The sequence below is a fragment of the Cupressus sempervirens genome, chromosome 3 (genome assembly GCF_028749045.1).
Source record: "Cupressus sempervirens isolate cs-2001-9-10 chromosome 3, ASM2874904v1, whole genome shotgun sequence".
NCBI lineage: Eukaryota > Viridiplantae > Streptophyta > Pinopsida > Cupressales > Cupressaceae > Cupressus > Cupressus sempervirens.
In genome coordinates, this window is record NC_143120.1 from 336,245,848 (window position 1) to 336,264,793 (window position 18,946).

General features: G+C 34.0%; 1 long non-coding RNA gene across 1 annotated transcript in view; it reads right to left on the minus strand.

The window, feature by feature from the left end:
- Nucleotides 1-18,548, minus strand: part of LOC149566355 (uncharacterized) — a 42,000-nt gene extending 23,452 nt beyond the window's left edge. The window contains exons 1-2 of the long non-coding RNA XR_016362170.1: nt 18,457-18,548; nt 18,169-18,256 (exon numbers count right to left, since the gene is read on the minus strand). This is a non-coding gene — a long non-coding RNA (uncharacterized LOC149566355). The remainder of the gene's footprint in view (nt 1-18,168; nt 18,257-18,456) is intronic.
- Between the last annotated feature and the right edge of the window lie 398 nt (nt 18,549-18,946).

The window sequence follows — 18,946 nt, forward strand, 5'->3', positions numbered from 1 at the left end:
AATGCAAATTTTTTTTTATTTCTAAGGGATTTTTTATTAAACTTCATTATTGGAATGTAAGCACAGTTCTTATATGTTGATGCAGTCATGAGTAGTCGCAAAGATGTCTGCAGAAAGGAAGCTCCCGATCAATCACCGTTTGGTATCCTCCCAATGACTACAATTGTAGGATTCTCAAAGTCTACTACTTCTGGGAAACGTGGAAAGATGAACAACTCATTGACCGGGAGGCAACGACAGAGTTCAGATGAAGTACCTCCGTTGGGTGTATTAGATACTGGTGGTGTGGTGGGGCCAGGCAATAGTCATGACAATGTAGGTGTAAAGTTTTATAGACCTTGTTTGGTGGAGACTAAGTAATGTATTTCTGATTAATTTTCTTCCTGTGAAAGACCTGATAGATGTAGAATGATAGCTTAAATTTTGAGTCTGAAACTTGTTTTCAATTTTCAGTCAGAGATCTATATGCCAGTGTTATTGATATGATCCGCAGATGAGAAACGAATTTGGTATATATATACATTGAAACATGATCAAGTAGGGGCATGACCCTGCGTGATCATGCCTCAATGTATACAATACTAATTTGCATATGTTCATAACTAATCCTCAACAGATGCTAATACCACCCGATGATAAACCCTTAACAATAATAACATTTATTTAAGGAACTCCCAATTATCCAATCGGTGTGAGTAATTACAATGCAGTTCATCTGAATATAATCGGCGAGAGTAATACACCCGATAACAATCAGTGTAACAGTATTCTTAATACACCCGATACAATCAGAATTACATGAACCATTGGAACTTAGAGTTAATCATGTCATTCGATCTGAAAATCTTTTGACACAAATAGAATAACATTTACATATATATGCTTAAGTTTCTGCATTCAGAATGATAGGTGTATAATATATATATACTGTCAACACTTATGAAACAGCAGGTGTTTCAACACACTAAATGCTAACATTCTTAACAGAAGGCTCAGACGATCCCACCCTGGATGACAGCTTCAACAGCTCACTTCAAGATAAACACAGTCAGCTTCAACAGCTCACTTCTTTGTTGTCAGAGAATTTGGTTGCATGTGAAGCAGATAATAAGTGCCTAAAGTTGCAGAATGCTGAATTGGAGATGAAAAATGCTCAATTGTAGATGAAAAACAAAGAGCTCAATAGGTTGCTTATAGAGGTTAAGGAGAAAAATATGGAGTATTGTCTTCAACTGCATGAACAGCAGCTGATCAATCGCAATCTGGAGGAATCACTTGCTACGAACAAGAAGATGTTCTCCCAGTCAACATGTCCGTACGATGACATGTTAAATGTCTTGAGAGGTCATACTGAAGGGTGGAAGGCGAAGTACAATGAGGTGGCTGGTTTGCCTTCTGATAGAGGGCAACAACCAACTTCCACACTGTCGTCAACGCACGGATGTGAAGGTGCATCAAAACGTGGTTAGATGCACATATGTAATTGAATATTTTGAGCCACATGTGACTGTTGTTCATTTCAATGACAAATCCCAGTTGTAGCAAACAATGTCATATGAACCTAATGTTTGGATATATAAACTGATGTCTTCTGAAAAAAGGAGACCATTGGCACTTACATTTGACAATTTGGTGCGTTCATAATTGATATCTGAAATATATATATACATTGAAACATGATCAAGTAGGGGCATGACTATCAAGTAGGGGCATGACCCTACATGGTCATGCCTCAATGTATACAATACTAATTTGCATCTGTTCATAACTAATCCTTAACAGATGCTAATAACACCCGATGATAAACCCTTAACAATAAGCACATTTATTTAAGGAACTCCCAATTATCCAATCGGTGTGAGTAATTACAATGCAATTCATCTGAATATAATTGGCAAGAGTAATACACCCGATAACAATCAGTGTAACAGTATACTTAATACACCTAGTATGATGGGGATTGCATGAGGCATCGGAACTTAGAGTTAATCCTGCCACTTGATCTGAAAAACATTTCATAACTAATCCTTAACAGATGCTAATAACACCTGATGATAAACCCTTAACAATAAGCACATTTATTTAAGGAACTCCCAATTATCCAATCGATGTGAGTAATTACAATGCAATTCATCTAAATATAATTGGCGAGAGTAATACACCCGATAACAATTAGTGTAACAGTATACTTAATACACCTAGTATGATGGGGATTGCATGAGGCATCGGAACTTAGAGTTAATCCTGCCACTTGATCTGAAAAACGTTTGACATAGATAGAATAACATTTACATAACAGGTGTATAATATATACATATATACTGCCAACACTTATGAAACAGCAAGTGTTTCAACACACTGAATGCTAACATTCTTAATAGTAGGCTTAGACGATCCCACCTTGGATGACAGCTTCAATAGCTCACTTCAAGAGAAACACAGTCAGCTTCAAGAGAAACATATATCTTTGTTGTCGGAGAATTTGGCTGCATGTGAAGCAGATAATAAGCGCCTAAAGTTGCAGAATGCTGAATTGGAGATGAAAAATGCTCAATTGTAGATGAAAAACAAAGAGCTCGACAGGTTGCTTCTAGAGGTTAAGGAGAAAAATATGGGGTACTGTCTTTAACTGCATGGACAGCAACTGATCAATCGCAATCTGGGGGAATCACTTGCTACGAACAAGAAGATGTTCTCCCAGTCAATCCATACGTACAATGACATGTTAAATGTCTTGAGAGGTCATAGTGAAGGGTGGAAGGCAAAGTACAATGAGATGGCTAGTTTGCCTTCTGATAGAGGGCAACAACCAACTTGCACCCTGTCTTCAAGGCGAAGTACAGATAGTGAGGTGGCTGGTTTGCTTTCTGATAGAGGGCAACAACCAACTTCCACACCGTCTTCAACACGCAGGTGTGAAGGTGCATCAAAATGTGGTTAGATGCACATATGTAATTGAATATTTTGAGCCACATGTGGCTGTTGTTCATTTCAATGACAAATCCCAGTTGTAGCAAACAATGTCATATGAACCTAATGTTTGGATATATAAACTGATGTATTCTGAAAAAAAGGAGACCACTGGCACTTACATTTGACAATTTGGTGCGTTCATAATTGATATCTAAAATACATTTTGTACACTGCTAATGTTTATAGATCATTACGGATTTACTTTATTTTTCAATATGTTAATGGAATGCAATTATTATACATATTGCTGCTCTTATTTTGCAAGGACTAAATACAATAAATGTCATGGACGGATTGAAGTTTTTTCCTATTAAGTAAATATTTCACATCAGATGACTTTCAATCATAATGTCATATGATCTGCAAGTTATTAAACTGAGGTGCATTGCTACTTGTTTCATTTGATACACTATGTAATGCAAGAAATCCGATGAATGGATGTAACAAATTGCAAATGAAGAATTTTTTTGCTATGAAATTGGTATGTATTACTTTTTTTTTCTGTGGTTGGTTGAATGTAGACGTTATTTTCCTTCTTTTTTTAAATGTTTGCATGGTTTTAAGACTACAAGAAACCAATAACAGTTGACATGAAATGGAATATGTCTCTACAGCAGCAGACAATTACAATTAAATTTATTTCAATTAGATGTTATCAACATACAATAAAGGCAAGTATTGCTTTGTCGAGAGAAACCATATTAGAATCGATTCAACAATACCTTTAGAAGAATCTATTGAAATTGAGCAACTGATCCTTAACAATAAATAGGAAGTATACCAAATTCATAAGTATGACTTTTAATTTGTAAATACATTTTTTGTATGCAACTTCTATATACATGGTTGACAACAGGATTCGTTCCCTTTATGCGGCTCTCATAATAGAAAAGACATAATGTCAACAATCTTTACATATATTGCAAAAAAGCATCATTAGTGCCCTTTCAATCTGCTAAGAATTTAGATACCTCACACAGATGTTTGGCATAGTCGTCATTCTTGTAAACATACACACATTTTGTTGACACTTACATTGAAAATTCTTGTCGGGCCATTCTATCCGTTATCATCGACATGTCATCAGCCATGTCATCTATGGTCTTCAATTCCAAGAGACCGACCAAGAAACTATCAGCAAACAATGATCTCCATTTTTGTACTAGCATTGGCAAACCATCTTCGAGGATGTTGGACAATACATGTGTAACATCACACTCGAGTTTCATCATATCAAAGCGTAACTTCTTAACCTTGTTTGCGTGTTGTTTCAAGATGTCTTGTCCAAACTATTCACACCCTGAGTTTTGAGGATCATTTGTCTTCATGTCTTCTTTAATTCTAACCTTTAATCTCTCGTTCTCTTGTATAGCTTCGAAAGTGCCCGAGTAATGGAACCAATACTTGTCCACCATCTTCATTAACTTGTGACATTTGTTTTCAACAATTCTAATTGCCAAGTCATCCAACTGATCACATACTTTCATAAGTATGTTATCCAATTTCTGTGCTTTATTGCACCAAAAACTTACATCCTCCATGCCATCCATATCTCTTTGTCCCTAATCGTGATCTGTAGTTTCAAAATTAAAGCCTTTGCATTTCCCTCCCTCCAACATAATAGCCTTTTGTTTCCATGCTTCCTTTTTAAACAATGATTTGTACTTGTTCATCATTCTAAGCAACTCATCTACCTGAGCCTAGTTCTTTGTTGTAGTAGTGACATTCAGCGATGCCATGTTTCTTGGGTTTGTTATGCTTAGTTTATGGATTTTTATTTGACACAAAGCTTCATTACTATCCATCACAATTGGTCTTTCATCTGTGTGATTCAATCCTTGCAGTAATAACGCTTTCTCATATGGATCCTTCACTGATGTGTTACCAAGACTTCCAGAATCCTCTAGTTTACAACCTTTTACTCTATCTTTGTGTTTTTCATAACATTCATGCACTGCTGCACATTGCAAATGTGCAAACCTGGTATATCAAAACACCAACATTGTTAACTATTTCCCTGGCCTTATGTGGAGTTATGTCCTCAAGTTCCATTTGCACCTTATATTGTAACATTTCCTCCGTCATTTCACTGTCCAACTTATTTGAAGTTTGGCTTAACTGCCTTCGTCTATATTGAAATAATAAAGATCTAAACTCATTGGAATATGTGAAGTCATCATTACATACAAACTGGTTATGTTCAATTTCCCTAATATCAAGTGATCGTTCTGTAGAGAGCAGCTCCAAACTCAAATCTCTAGTGACAACGTCCCCTAAAATAGGTAAACATTCACCACAATTGTCTTACCTTTCTTTTATGTGCTCCACCTGTATGTATTATTGATGTGATAGATGACCAATGGCAATTGCTCATTCTTATAGCAAACCATCAGGAACATTACTCAAAATCTTGTCTTTCTCTTCTAACAATTTGAAAGCTCTGTTAAGTGGATCTGTGATACCAGTAAGAAAGTCTATATTAATCTTCCCTTTTCTTAATTTCCACTCGAAAGCTCTCTCCACATTTTTGTACATCTTATTTCTGCTTACAACCTCATCCCTTTCCAAGTTCCTAATTAGATCATCAATCAGTACTGCCCTATGTTCAATAGGACGTAATTCTTGAGAAGCCCTTGCCCTTGCTATATATCCCTCTAGATCAAATGCTCTCCTTGGCTCACCCTGACTTAGTCCATATCTGCTAAGTTTCCCAGTAATACAATCAAAACTTTGTAATGTCTTGACCACGAAATCCCCAAATGACATTGTACCAAGCAAGAAAAATTGTTTGCTATTTTAAGTCAAGCGTTGTGTATTGGAGACTGCCATTTGCCGCACAATTTCTAGATACGCGATTTGATAGGGTACTGTGATGGGGAGGGTACTGTGATGGGGAGGTTGTTAGGGCATCCTTCATAACCATATACTCTAATTCTAGTGAAATTGTCAAATGCATACCAGCCACCCCAATTGTGGTCTATTGGGCTTTGGTTGAGATATTGTTAAGCCTTAGGAACATTTTTATCTCTGGCTACAAGGTATGATTGTACTCCTCCCTTAGCAATTTCATAAGTGGTTTCACAAAATGCTCTTCAAAACATAAGTACTCTGAAACCGAGCATCTCCAATCCCAAACCTTGAGCCATAACTGTACAAGCTGCCTAAAGCCCTAAACATCATACTCCTGAATCGGTAGTCCTTCTTCCCAAGCATTATTCTCTTGGCCGAAGAAGAGCAACATATGCATCAAAAACAAGTAATGCTTGAAACACAACTTGGACAAATCCTTTTTCAACACGATTAGGTCCTCATTTATCTTGTTAGCAACAAATGTTGGTTTGATTAAACATCAGTTGCAACAACCATCAATGTAATGTCCATTAACGGGGGGCATCAATTCCAAATACCTATCAGCTGACATGTAAGTATATTGTAGGTGAGGGTCAAACATATTCATACCAAACGGTGGACTGTCATTGCTCTCTAATACGGCTCTTGCACCTCCAATCTTCGAGCGATGGACAAACAATAGAAAAACCTTGTAGAAGCTCTCCATACATAAATACTCCTCTCTTAATTTTGGTATATTCAAAATTGTTTTGTGACCCGTCTCTAGTTGAAAAACTTTCTCAATTGTAAGCTTCATAATGCTAATTATTGCTTTACCAAACTGTGATTTGACTATCTTCATTTCTAGATCATATTTGTTTATAAATTCCTGCAACAGGTCAATATTGACTAATACATTTGGAATGACAAGTTTGCCTATATTCATTGTCCATCCTTGACAAACTGAGCGTCTTTCCAATATTTTGTTGTAATAAAACAAAAACAATTCATATCCCATCTTCATTGTCCATATATCCCTGGCCTGCCCACACCTATCTTCAACTCCCATCTCCCCTGCCTTCACTCTTTTCAAATTTTGAGAAGATAGTGGTAGCTGGTCCAATATATCTTGTTTTAGATGCCTCCCCTCTACTTTACACCTCTTACGTTTGTGTTGTTCAGTGGACTGCAACATTTGAACATCATTTTTCTTCTTTTCCATTCGCTTTCTGGGCAACGAAGGCTCCATTTCGTTTAAGTTGTCTAACCTAATATGCGAAAAAAATAACGGTCATGACCAAATTCAAATCTTAGTCTTTCGATGCCAAACAAACTCCGTTCATTTTTTTTTAGCAACATCAATTAAGCATTCTTAACACTCATTCGACAAAAAATGAGTGGCTTCATACGAAACCCTCGGTTTAGTTTATTTCTTAAATCTCGAGTAGAAGACGTAACTCACCTAAAAGTTGTGGTTGCAAGTTTGTTTCCGCAATTTTCACAAGCATCAGCAACCCTAATTCAACCAAACATTTATCGAATGATATGAAACCCTAGCTTCTGTTGTCAGTATCATTCTTCGACACCCTACCTCACTCAAAATTAGAGGTTCAAAAGCATTTAAGGTTATTTGTCACAATGGACACCTTCGAGAAAAGGAAAAAGTTACAGTTAATGAGATTTATTCCGCACAGCCGCATTGGAAACCTCAATCGATAGAAATGTTCTTTCTTGGTTTGATGTTTCTTATCGATCGCGTATCTGTGGGTCCCATTCCTTATTGATATAGTTATATGAACCGCTAAATGTGCAAATAAAAGGTTTCGCACCTTCGCAGCCGCGGACAATTGAACATTCAAATAGGCTGCGAACAAGCAATTTATTGTAAATTTGTTAAATGTTTTCGAGCAGTTTGAGTATCATCGAAAATGCATTATAATTTCATCCATATTTGCATACTGTTATTGACCAATTAGGATAACTTTGCAAATGCATTCATCCATATTTTCATTATGTAATGCGATACGAGTATACAAAATTTGTTAATTGTTTTTGGGCAATTGAGTATTATCGAAAATGCATTACAGTTTCATCCATATTTGGACACTATTATCGACCAGTTAAGGAATCCCAATATATTTTTCTCACCGTTGATGTTGCTTACTTGACGTGATAGGACAGCATCCGAGTGTGGGCCCTTTCATCTCCAACTCTACCCTTTGCTCCACCAGATCTACAGCTCTCGCATTTTCAAAAACCTCAACCAGATGGTCACGAGAACCAATTAGGGTAATAGCGAAAATGCATTACAATTTCATCCATAATCTTAAATTTTTTATTGTTCTAAAGGTTTTCATCATAGCATAATAGTTTCAATTTGATAAAAGGAGTCATTTACTGCATTTCTTTAGTTTTTTAGTTTCTTCAAATCCTATGAGATATGTGATTTTTTCATATATCGTTGTAGCTACAACAATTAGGCTTCATGAGTCGACATACACTATAGCGATTGTACTATGGTCAAAAGAGATTTTGGGTACTATATCACTATAGCATATAGCAAACTCTTCTATCGCTATATAGGGAAGACCTAATCTTGACATAGCGATGAGAAATGAGGAAAGTGTATCGCTATGACATATAGCGATGAGCAATAAAGAAGGCTTAGTGCTATAACATATAGTGATCATCGGCAAACAGAAAACAAATAACCATTACAGCGCTAAGCGATAGAGATGTTGTATCGCTACAAGTCATAGCGAGGAGTTTTTTTGGTGATCGAAAGGAGAAGATTGCATTACAGCAATCAACAATAGATGATTGCAATCACTATGACCTATAGCGATAGAGGAATTAAAAGGTACCTATGGGTCCCATTCTTTATTGTTATATGAAATGTCGAATGCGCAAATAAAAGGTTTCGCACCTTCGCGGCCATGAAATAGTTAATCGTGGCAATCTGTCCTCGTACGAGTGCTCTTAAATGGAGAAGGTTAAATTTACGCAAGGTGGTGAAAAAGTTGTTGCACAAAATCTAACATTATAAATATTTATGACAATGCCTATCAAAACTTCACTCATAATGGGCGACGCACGACAACATTACAATATTTAGGAACATGCAAACGAATCCAACGAAATCCTTCGTCTATACGAAACCCTTGCTTCAACTAAACCATTCGTCTATTCGAAACCCTTGCTTCAACAAAGCCCTAGTTATGCATTTACGAAACCGTGGGTTCTTAAATGGAGAAGGTTAAATTTAGGAAAGGTGGTGAAAAAGTTGTTGCACAAAATCGAACAACATTAAAAATATTTATGACAATGCCTACCGAAAGTTCACTCATAATGGGCGACATGCAGCAACGTTACACATTTTCAAGTTTTGCTCTCAACTACAGAGAAAGTGGAAAGCAGTTCGCGCCAAGCAGTTTTGAGGCATGTGTAAGAAACCTATAGCTTTGACTTCTGTAAACTCTCATTTAATATTGTACAAGCTTGCAACTAATTTAATCAAAAGTCAATGCTTTTCTTATTATGTAGCTACTGTAACTATTAAATAAGACTTGACAACAATTAAAGCCCTTCTCATATTTCATGCCTTGTTCTTCTCTAGTATGTTTCTATTGCCTGCCAATCCAATTGTGAACCTAAAACACAATCATATTGCTTAGTTGATTTCTCTAATTCAAAGAATTTTAATTTCTATAAATTTACCATTATTCCAATTCTCATTATCTTATGTGTATAATATTTTAATTGTTTTAATATATTTCAAAAATATTTATATCTTAATATTTATATTAAAGAATTATTATTGACCCATAAATAGTTTTTTTAAAAATTAGACTTTAATAGAAGCTTTTTTTACATGTTTTAGAAATATTTTTGGTCTTTCTAAATTTAAATTACTAAATAAAAATAGAAATATATATTTCTGAAAAATGACCATAAATTATCAATGATAATTATTGATATCATTCATTACCAACATTTTGTACCCAATAGCTTGTATTAATTGAATATTTTGTATCATTTATACAAATAGCTTTTGACTGGACTAATCTTGATACAAAATGGGTGTTGCAATCATTTTATTTTTTACAACGATCCTATTGAAATCATTTTATTTTTAAGAACCTTAAATAATTAATTACAAGATTTGTGCAAGAAATTTATATTAATTGATCATCAATCTAATCCTGGTGTAATAAAGTCTGATCTAAAAACTTTGACTTGAATCCAAGATCAAGAGAAATATTTGAATTTATAATTTTTTTTAAAAAAATTCATTAAAAATGCAAGGACAAAATTAAGGCAAAATCCCAACAACCAGAGCAAATTTACTAACATCTTTATATACCTCACTATGATCAACACTTTTGACAACATCATCTACATCGACCTCAAATTGCCAACCTTCCTGAAATGCAATCGTTTAATAACATTTTGAATCCATATCTAGAGGCGTTGCATGGCGAAACTTATACTGCCTGCATGGTTAATTAAAATGCATACTCCACCATTATTCCCTATTTTCATCTACTCCACCCCTTAAACTTAGATCAAACAAAGAAAAGCATGTTGAAGAGTCTGTAAAATTTGTACAATAACAATACTAACCCTAACCTAACTACCTAATAAAATATCCAATTATGGATGAAACTGTAATGCGGTTTCGATAAATCTGAAGCTGCCCAAAAACATTCAACACATTGTATAAATGTATCGAATTACATAATGAAAATATGGATGAAACTGTTATACATTTTTGATATCTCCTTTTTTATCACTGAAAATACTCATCGCCATGCCTTACAACGATACAACATCTCTATCGCTCATCGCTGTAATGATTATATTTGTTTTCCATTTGTCGATGATCGCTATATGTTATAGCGATAAGCCTCCTTTATCACTCATCGCTATATTGTTTTTGCAGTTTCTTCACATAACAATAAAAGGGATCGCAATATGTCATAGCGATATACTTTCCTCATCGCTCATCGCTATGTCAAGACTAGGCCTTCTCTATATAGTGATAGAAAAGTTTGCTATATTTTGTAGCATTATAGTACCGAAAATCACTTTTGACCATACTCTGATCGCTATAGTGTAGCCCGACTCATGAAGCCCAATCATTGTAACTATAGCGGTATATGAAACATCAAACAAAGAAACAACATTTCTATCGATTGAGGTTTCCGACGCACCTGTGCGAAATAAATCTCATGAATGGTTAAACAAAATGTCAAATGACAGATTCCAATGCTTATTCAATGATTCGAGGGAGGCAGGGGGTTGAAGAAATATACAGAGAAGTCAAGGCAGGGTTTGGATGAAACTGTTATGCATATAAATGTACCAAATTACATAATGAAAATATGGATGAAATTGTTGTGTATAAATGTACCAGATTACATAATGAAAACATGGATGAAACTATTATGCGTTTGTTAACAATATCAAAACATGGATGAAACTGTAATGCACTTTTGATAATACTCATAATGACCAAAAACACTCATCAAGGTACTAACCCTAACCTAACTACCCGAAAACAATATCCAATTACAGATGAAACTGTAATGTGTTTTCGATTAAACTGAAGCTACCCGAAAATATTCAACACATCGTATAAATGTATCGGATTACATAATGAAAATATGTATGAAATTGTTATGCGTTTCAACATCTCCTTTTCAATCACCTAAAACACTCATCACCATGACTTATAGCGATATAACATCTCTATCGCTCCTCGTTGTAATGATTATATTTGTTTTCCATTTGTCGATGATTGTTATATGTTATAGCGATAAGCCTCCTTTATTGCTAATAGCTATATTGTTTTTGTAGTTTCTTCGCATAGCGATAAAAGGGATCGCTATAAGTCATAGCGATATACTTTCCTCATCGCTCATTGCTATGTCAAGATTAGGCCTTCTTCGTATAGTGATAGAAGAGTTCACTATATTCTATAGCGATATAGTACCCAAAATCTCTTTTGACCATACTACAATCATTATAGTGTATCCCGACTCATGAAGCCTAATCGATGCAACTATAGCGGTATATGAAACATCGAACAAAGAAACAACATTTCTATCAATTGAGGTTTCCAACACGCTTGTGCGAAATAAATCACATTAACGATCAAATGAAATGTCGAATGACAGATTCCAATGCTTATTCGATGGTTCGAGTGAGGCGAGGCAACGAAGAAATATACAAAGAAGTCAAGGAAGGGTTTTGCAACATCCACTAAATGTTTGGTGGAATTAGTGTGGCTAATGCTTACACGATTTCTAACCACAACATCCAGGTGAGTTATGCCATCCACCCCTAAAGATATAACAATAAAACTAAACCTAGTGTTTTGTATGAACCCACCAATGTTTTGTCGAATGAGGGTTACAATGTTCGCGCCTTCGGCGCTTCAGTTAATGTGACCTATACAAGGCAACAAAATGTGACCTATACAACATAGCGACGATGCGAAACACAACTACTCGCATGTTCACCGGTTCACTTAAAGTTTAATTGTCAGGTGTCAAGGTTATGCGATCATAACTCTACCGTTAAAGCATGGGACTCACAATTAGGCAATCGAAAGGATAAGTCGAACGACAAAATAACACTTCTATTGATGCAGGCTTACGATGCGACAATCATTTGAATTGGGGTATGTACCTTCACACGTGAACAATCAAATAACATGGTCAAAACTCACAAATGATACGGTTAAATCACTTCAAATGGTTAACTCTTCAGTGAAGTAACAGTAATGGCTAATGTGACAAAGGTTTTGCAGTTATCAAATTTCATGTAACATCATGCCCACGAAACCCTATCTAAGGACAGAAATTTTGCAGTAACAATTCATATGAAAAGGGTCCACGGTGACAATTCCACCATCAATCCATTCCTTCGCATCAGTACTACTGCCTAATTAATCAAAAATTGTCACATCACCTGTCCGTTCACTAAAAAATTTGCCAAACACGGACACAGAACGGACACAAGGATGCAAGACATGGACTTTGATTGATGGATGACAATGGCTTTTTTTATGTATGTATGGTAGTTTTTACTGTACGACCACTGTCCTTTTTACGTATGTGTGGTGACTTTCTCTGTACAATTACGATACAGCGGGACAATTTGTAGGGAGGATAGCACCATTAATATATATAGTTGATAATCAAGAGGTATTTTCCACAACATGCCAAGTTGTGATATTGCTATAAAGATTCAACTTCGTAGTTTTCGAGTATATTTCTTCTTTTTTTCTATCTACACACACATGTTGAGTTTTTAGCAGCAACTCAAATTGCACTCCATGATCCGTCATTAGGATGAGACAATACACAAAGAGAAGAAATAATTGTTGCAAACCCAAACTAATATATGTAATATATATATTAGCAATATACATATGCATACAACGCAAGAGCCTACAACACAACAGTAAATTCTGAGTTTCTCATATGGAAGGTCTTGGGTTTGAATCTACTTGAACTTAACACATAATAATAATTAACCTCGATAAATAATAAATAATCTAGGCTGTGGCCCATTACCTCTCAAAAAAAATACACATACATATATCTATGTATACATGCATGCATATACATACATACATATAAATATATAGATATACATATAAACATACATACATGTATACATATACATACATACATGCCTACATATATACACATACATACATAAATATCTATATACATACATATGTATAGCAATGCTAAAATTGGATCCCACTACATTTTATTTAGTTTTGGGCCCAATTGAATGAAATGTCTCAATACAATTGCACACTAGTTATAAGAATTACCACCAAGTCTCCTAATGTAATCTAGGTTTATAGTATGTTTATTGTTTGAAATTATTTAATTAGCTTGTATTTTTGTAAAAGAGATTTTGTTCCTTACAATGCATTTGCACATCCACAACTCAACTACTAATTTACATTATTTTATACTCATGTTTACACTCATTTGTATGCATCTTATTTGATTATGCTTAAATAAAGCTATGTAAAATTTATTCTCCTTTACACATTATTTGTAGACAAAGGCACACACATACACATGTCCATATTTGTGATAATGAAAAAATGCATCATTAATGCATTGCATTTTGGAGTATTTTCCCAAGTAGAGTTTGAGATAATGGCTTGGTACATTTATATGTCTAAAAATTGTCCTATTTTTATGTAGCATTGAGCTTGTTGTCTATTTTTATGTAGTGTTAGAGCTTGCTTGTAACTGGATCCATGACTATAGCTTGTGCCTATCATGTGCACATTCAATTCATTTGTTTCTCTGATTTTGATCATCATCCTCATCCTCATTCAAATTTAATCCTACAAAACACTAATCCAACTCGATTGTCTAACCCAAGTTATTTTTGCAATAGTAAGTGCTTTCTTACCCAAGTTATGTTTGCAATAGTAAGTGCTTTCTTACCCAATTGAAGTTTGCAACTATGAGTGCTTTCTTGCAACCACAATCCTAGTCCTACAAAATTTAAAAAAAGAATTTTACCCTATTGACTTCCTTTACAATTTAGTACCAAGATGGCTATACACAAAAATTTGATATTTAGAATTATGTTCATGTATAAAAGACATCAATTTGCATGTCTATACACATGCAAAAAGAGGAACATCAAAGACAAGAATCAATACAACAACATTCAATAACAATTATTCACATTTTACATTTTAGAATAAAGCAAAGAATCTGCAATCAAAGCAATTGTCAATTATTATGTGATGAGTGCAGAATTCATTTACATTTTTGAAGCATGTTGTTTGTAGGAGCATCACTGCCTAGTCCTTAATTTTCTAAGTAATTATAACAAAATCCAAAGATTATCAAAGATTGAATTCAAATCTCCAATCTAGATTCAAGTAAGGAAACTTGACCCCACACAAATTAAAGAATGTGTTCAAAGAAATTTCTAGGTTCGGAACAACAAGATTTTGTGGCATGATTTTTTTGGACAAATTTTTGGAAGGCCTTTTTAAGGGGAAACATTTAACAAATCGGGAAACTTATGCAAATATAGAAAAATTTACAATATACATATGATAAGACAATTACCATATTCATTAGAGAACTATAGTAAACAATTATTGCCATGCCTAATATAAATGAAACATGTCATTTGTAACTAGATAAATATACAAAGACATTGCTCCAATCTAGGCACAAAACTAATTAGGAAACATTTTTCACCATTACATATATCTATATGTATAGGGGAAAGGACCCAATACCTAAGCACACTCCATTGTTTGCGATAGCACTTGTTAATTTAATACCCACACATATTGATTTAATGTCCAATATTTTTTAAAACATTGCACCAATGGTTGTGACTATTAAAGTTGTTATTGTTGATGATGACTACCGATGATTCAACGAAAAAGTATCTCTTAGTTCTAAAATGCAATCATGTAATACCACATAGGTTGCAGAAGTATCGGTCTCCCTTATGCACGACTATTAAACACACCTTTTGGGGGCTATTTTAGACACCTTAGCAAAAAGCTTGCTCATGGGGCATAACATTTATTAATGTCACCCTATAACCTTGTTTAAAGCAAAGGACTTTCCAAGTAAGTTGTTGTAAAACATTGGAAGTGATTTGAAAGTTCCGTGTAGGATTTTGAGAAGAACAAAATTAGGTTGCTCAATCAACTACTAGGTCCTCTCCCCTACATGTTCCTACAAGAAAACAACACATGTAAAGCTTGTGTTGTGCATAGGCTCTGCAAGCTCATTGAATGATTAAATGAGGGAATTTTAATTAAGCCTGCAATAGCATGTGATCTAAGAGACCAAGAGAGAACAACACATTTCCAAGTTGCCAAGCCATATTTAATGCTTAAAATTGTTTTATTTTGTCAAAGGGTTATAGTTCAATTGGTTAAGTACAACTGGTGAGGATAATGACATACTCCTCTACTACATTAGTGTACATCAAAGCTTTCCAAAATATAAAGGATATTGAAGGTAAGTAATGATTGTGCGCATACCAACTTGCAATCGCAACTTGGTGGACAATGGGTATGTTTAAAAGGTGACAAGTGACACGAAATCTTTAGATCAAGCAGATAATCAAACTCCATTACCAATTGGCTCATATTATTTTTGCAATGGGGAAATATAGAGAAATAGAGATACGAAGATAGAGATAGGGATAAAATGAGGGAGAATAGGGATAGAGAGGGAGCCAAAGATAGAGATGGAATCTTAAAAATCTTTACAGAAGCAAATATAACTAGGTTGTGGTCCAACAAGGAGACTTTAAGATCTCCTTTGGAGTGGAGAGCCCCATGAAACAACAAAACAAATGCTACAAGATTAATTAGCATATTTTCTACAATAATAGCAGCCCCTACTTTATGGTTCAAAATTTTCATTCAAATTTTGAGTAGGTCCAATAGCAAAGGAACTAAAAAATGCTCGTCAATCAATCATATGAAGTTTACTTCCCATCAATATTTTTTCATGATTTTATATTTATTTACTCTCTTAAATTGAATATGCAAAATAATAAATAATCAAATTCATAAGCCCACTCACTTTAAAATAATCCTCGAAACTTTTAAAAGCGTTGACTAAAATTATTTAATAAGCCTTCATTCATAGGATTGTGCCCTTACTACTCATTTCAATAGGTTCAGGGGAATTTTAGAGCTTGAAGCAAAAAAATTCCTTTTGATAAGGTAAGTTGCAAGCCCCACTGAAAATATAACAAATAAAAAACTAAAACATAGGTGCTCCTATTTAGGAGAGAGATTCTAATTGTTAACAATTACCTGTTTATCAGAGAAAGATTCTAATGGTTAACATTTTTTTTTAGGAGTTGTCCATAAAGTTGTCTGAGCTATCAATATGGGAGCATGAGCCTTAAGCTAAAACGTCTTTGGAAAAAAATTAAGATCAGAGGGAAATCAATTCAACCAAATTCACCAGGGAATAATGTCCACCTCACCTCTTAAGATATCAAAGTCTCAAATTATGTGACCCTTGAGGGAGAGGACCCAATAACCGTTAAAGAACCAATAATTGTAACTTTTTTGTCAAATTGACCCCCTGATTAGTATTAAAGAACCCCCAAAAAGATAACACATGTAATAATAGCCATCACATGAACTAGCAATAAATCTTTTTTTAGCTTTTCTAGGTGGTGATTTACCATTTGCGCGCCAATATTGGGACAATTCATCAAGACTGTTGAAACATTTGGCCACAAATTCTGGCATATTTGAGTGAATGGCTATTAGCCTATTGTTATACTTGTGTTTGGCGATCTCTATAAAGAGATCTATGAATACCCAAAAGTTCAAACATTAGCTTTAAGCAATTAACTCAAATACATACTTATGCAAAAACGTCATCAAATTTTGACTTACAATTTAAGATCTATAAGAGTGGCTACTATTTCACTTCCCCTAGTGGATTCAATAAGAATCTATTCAAATTCAACTGCATACCAAGGACCCACACATTACAAAAAAAAAAAAAAAAATTTATCAACAACGTTTAATCAATTCAACAAGGACCCATGCACAAATGGACTTATTATCAACCAAAAAAGCTTCCTTTAAAATTAATAATTACGCAGTGAGTATATGTGAATGTGCAGTTATTACAATATATTTCGTCCTGGTGCTCTTCCCCTTTAAAGATTCTGATATTATAATTAATTTCAACAAGTGGCTTAAGTGTTATGTTTTCTATAACCTGGTATTTCCCGTTTCGGAATACCGAGTTGGATTTTAGGGGGAAATGACTGGTTATTAAATCATTTCACCTGTCACATACATTTTATCGTTTCACCAAAAAAAAAATAGAGTATCATGTCCAAAGAAAATACATATGTATCCTTATATTAAAGTTTCCGATAATTGTTTCGAAAAAAAAAATCCGAACATCATAAGCAAAAACGTTAGCGAAAAAGTGATTTATAATTGTGACATGAGTAATCTCTCAAAAGCAAGAATTTTCTGTATGATAATTTTATTATTTAATGATAAAGAAATCTAATCTCTGGTCATTTTCAAAAAGTTTAGTCGAATGTGAAAAAACATAATCCGAAGATATCTACTTCATATAACAAAATAACACTTCTATAATAAGGTTTTAACTGCCCATGAAAAAAAATTGTTTAGCCAAAGGATAAACCCAGATAAGGGGAAGAAAAAAAAACTTTGCTCGTCATAAAAATGCAGAGAATGTAAATAACAATGAGTAGAAATCTTAAGAAGTACATGAATTTGTTTAGACACGGTCAAGCTTCATAGCCTAAACAAGGATTTATTAAAATCCTTACCTGTCAAAGCCCTTTCAAAGTTCCCGCTCTTTCCCCCACCATCTCAATGCTAATTTGCGACCCTTTCTCTGATGAAGAAGAGTAAAACCTAAATTCAAAATAAAAATGACTATCGAAAATAAAAATGAAACCATCATATACAAAACTATCAATAGGAAATAAAGTCTGTAACATGCATTGCACTTCAAAAGTACAAAAACTTCCAATGGGCTTTTTCTGAAAATATGCTGAAAAGTTATTTTAACCTAAACTCGCTACTGTAAAATGACATAGAAATCTCGTTCATACCGGTCTGCTTGCTTTTGCTCTTCTGGTGGTAACCAGTCTCGTTAAGAAGAAAGGCCGCTTGAAAAATCAATGGAAATAAATAAAAGGCCGCTTGAAAAATCAATGGAAATCAATATGTATAATATGTAAAATATTATACATATTGATTTTTGAAATGAAACATTATTATTTTTAATTGGACAATATAATCCTATGAAATATAGATTTTTAATCATTTTTTCTTAATTCCAGACTCAAAATTTTGTAAATTTCTATATTTTTATAAACAAATATTTATGAAAAATATCTAATATAAATATTTGTGAAACACAAAATTAGTCAAAAGTATTTACAAAGAAATTAACAAATTAGAATATGTTTAATTGGTAAGGAATCTAATTTAGACCTATTCATAATTAAATAATTAAAATGTTTGCAAAAAATTAATTTGAAATATAATATAATTAAAATATTTACATATACATAAAATATTTACATATACATATACATA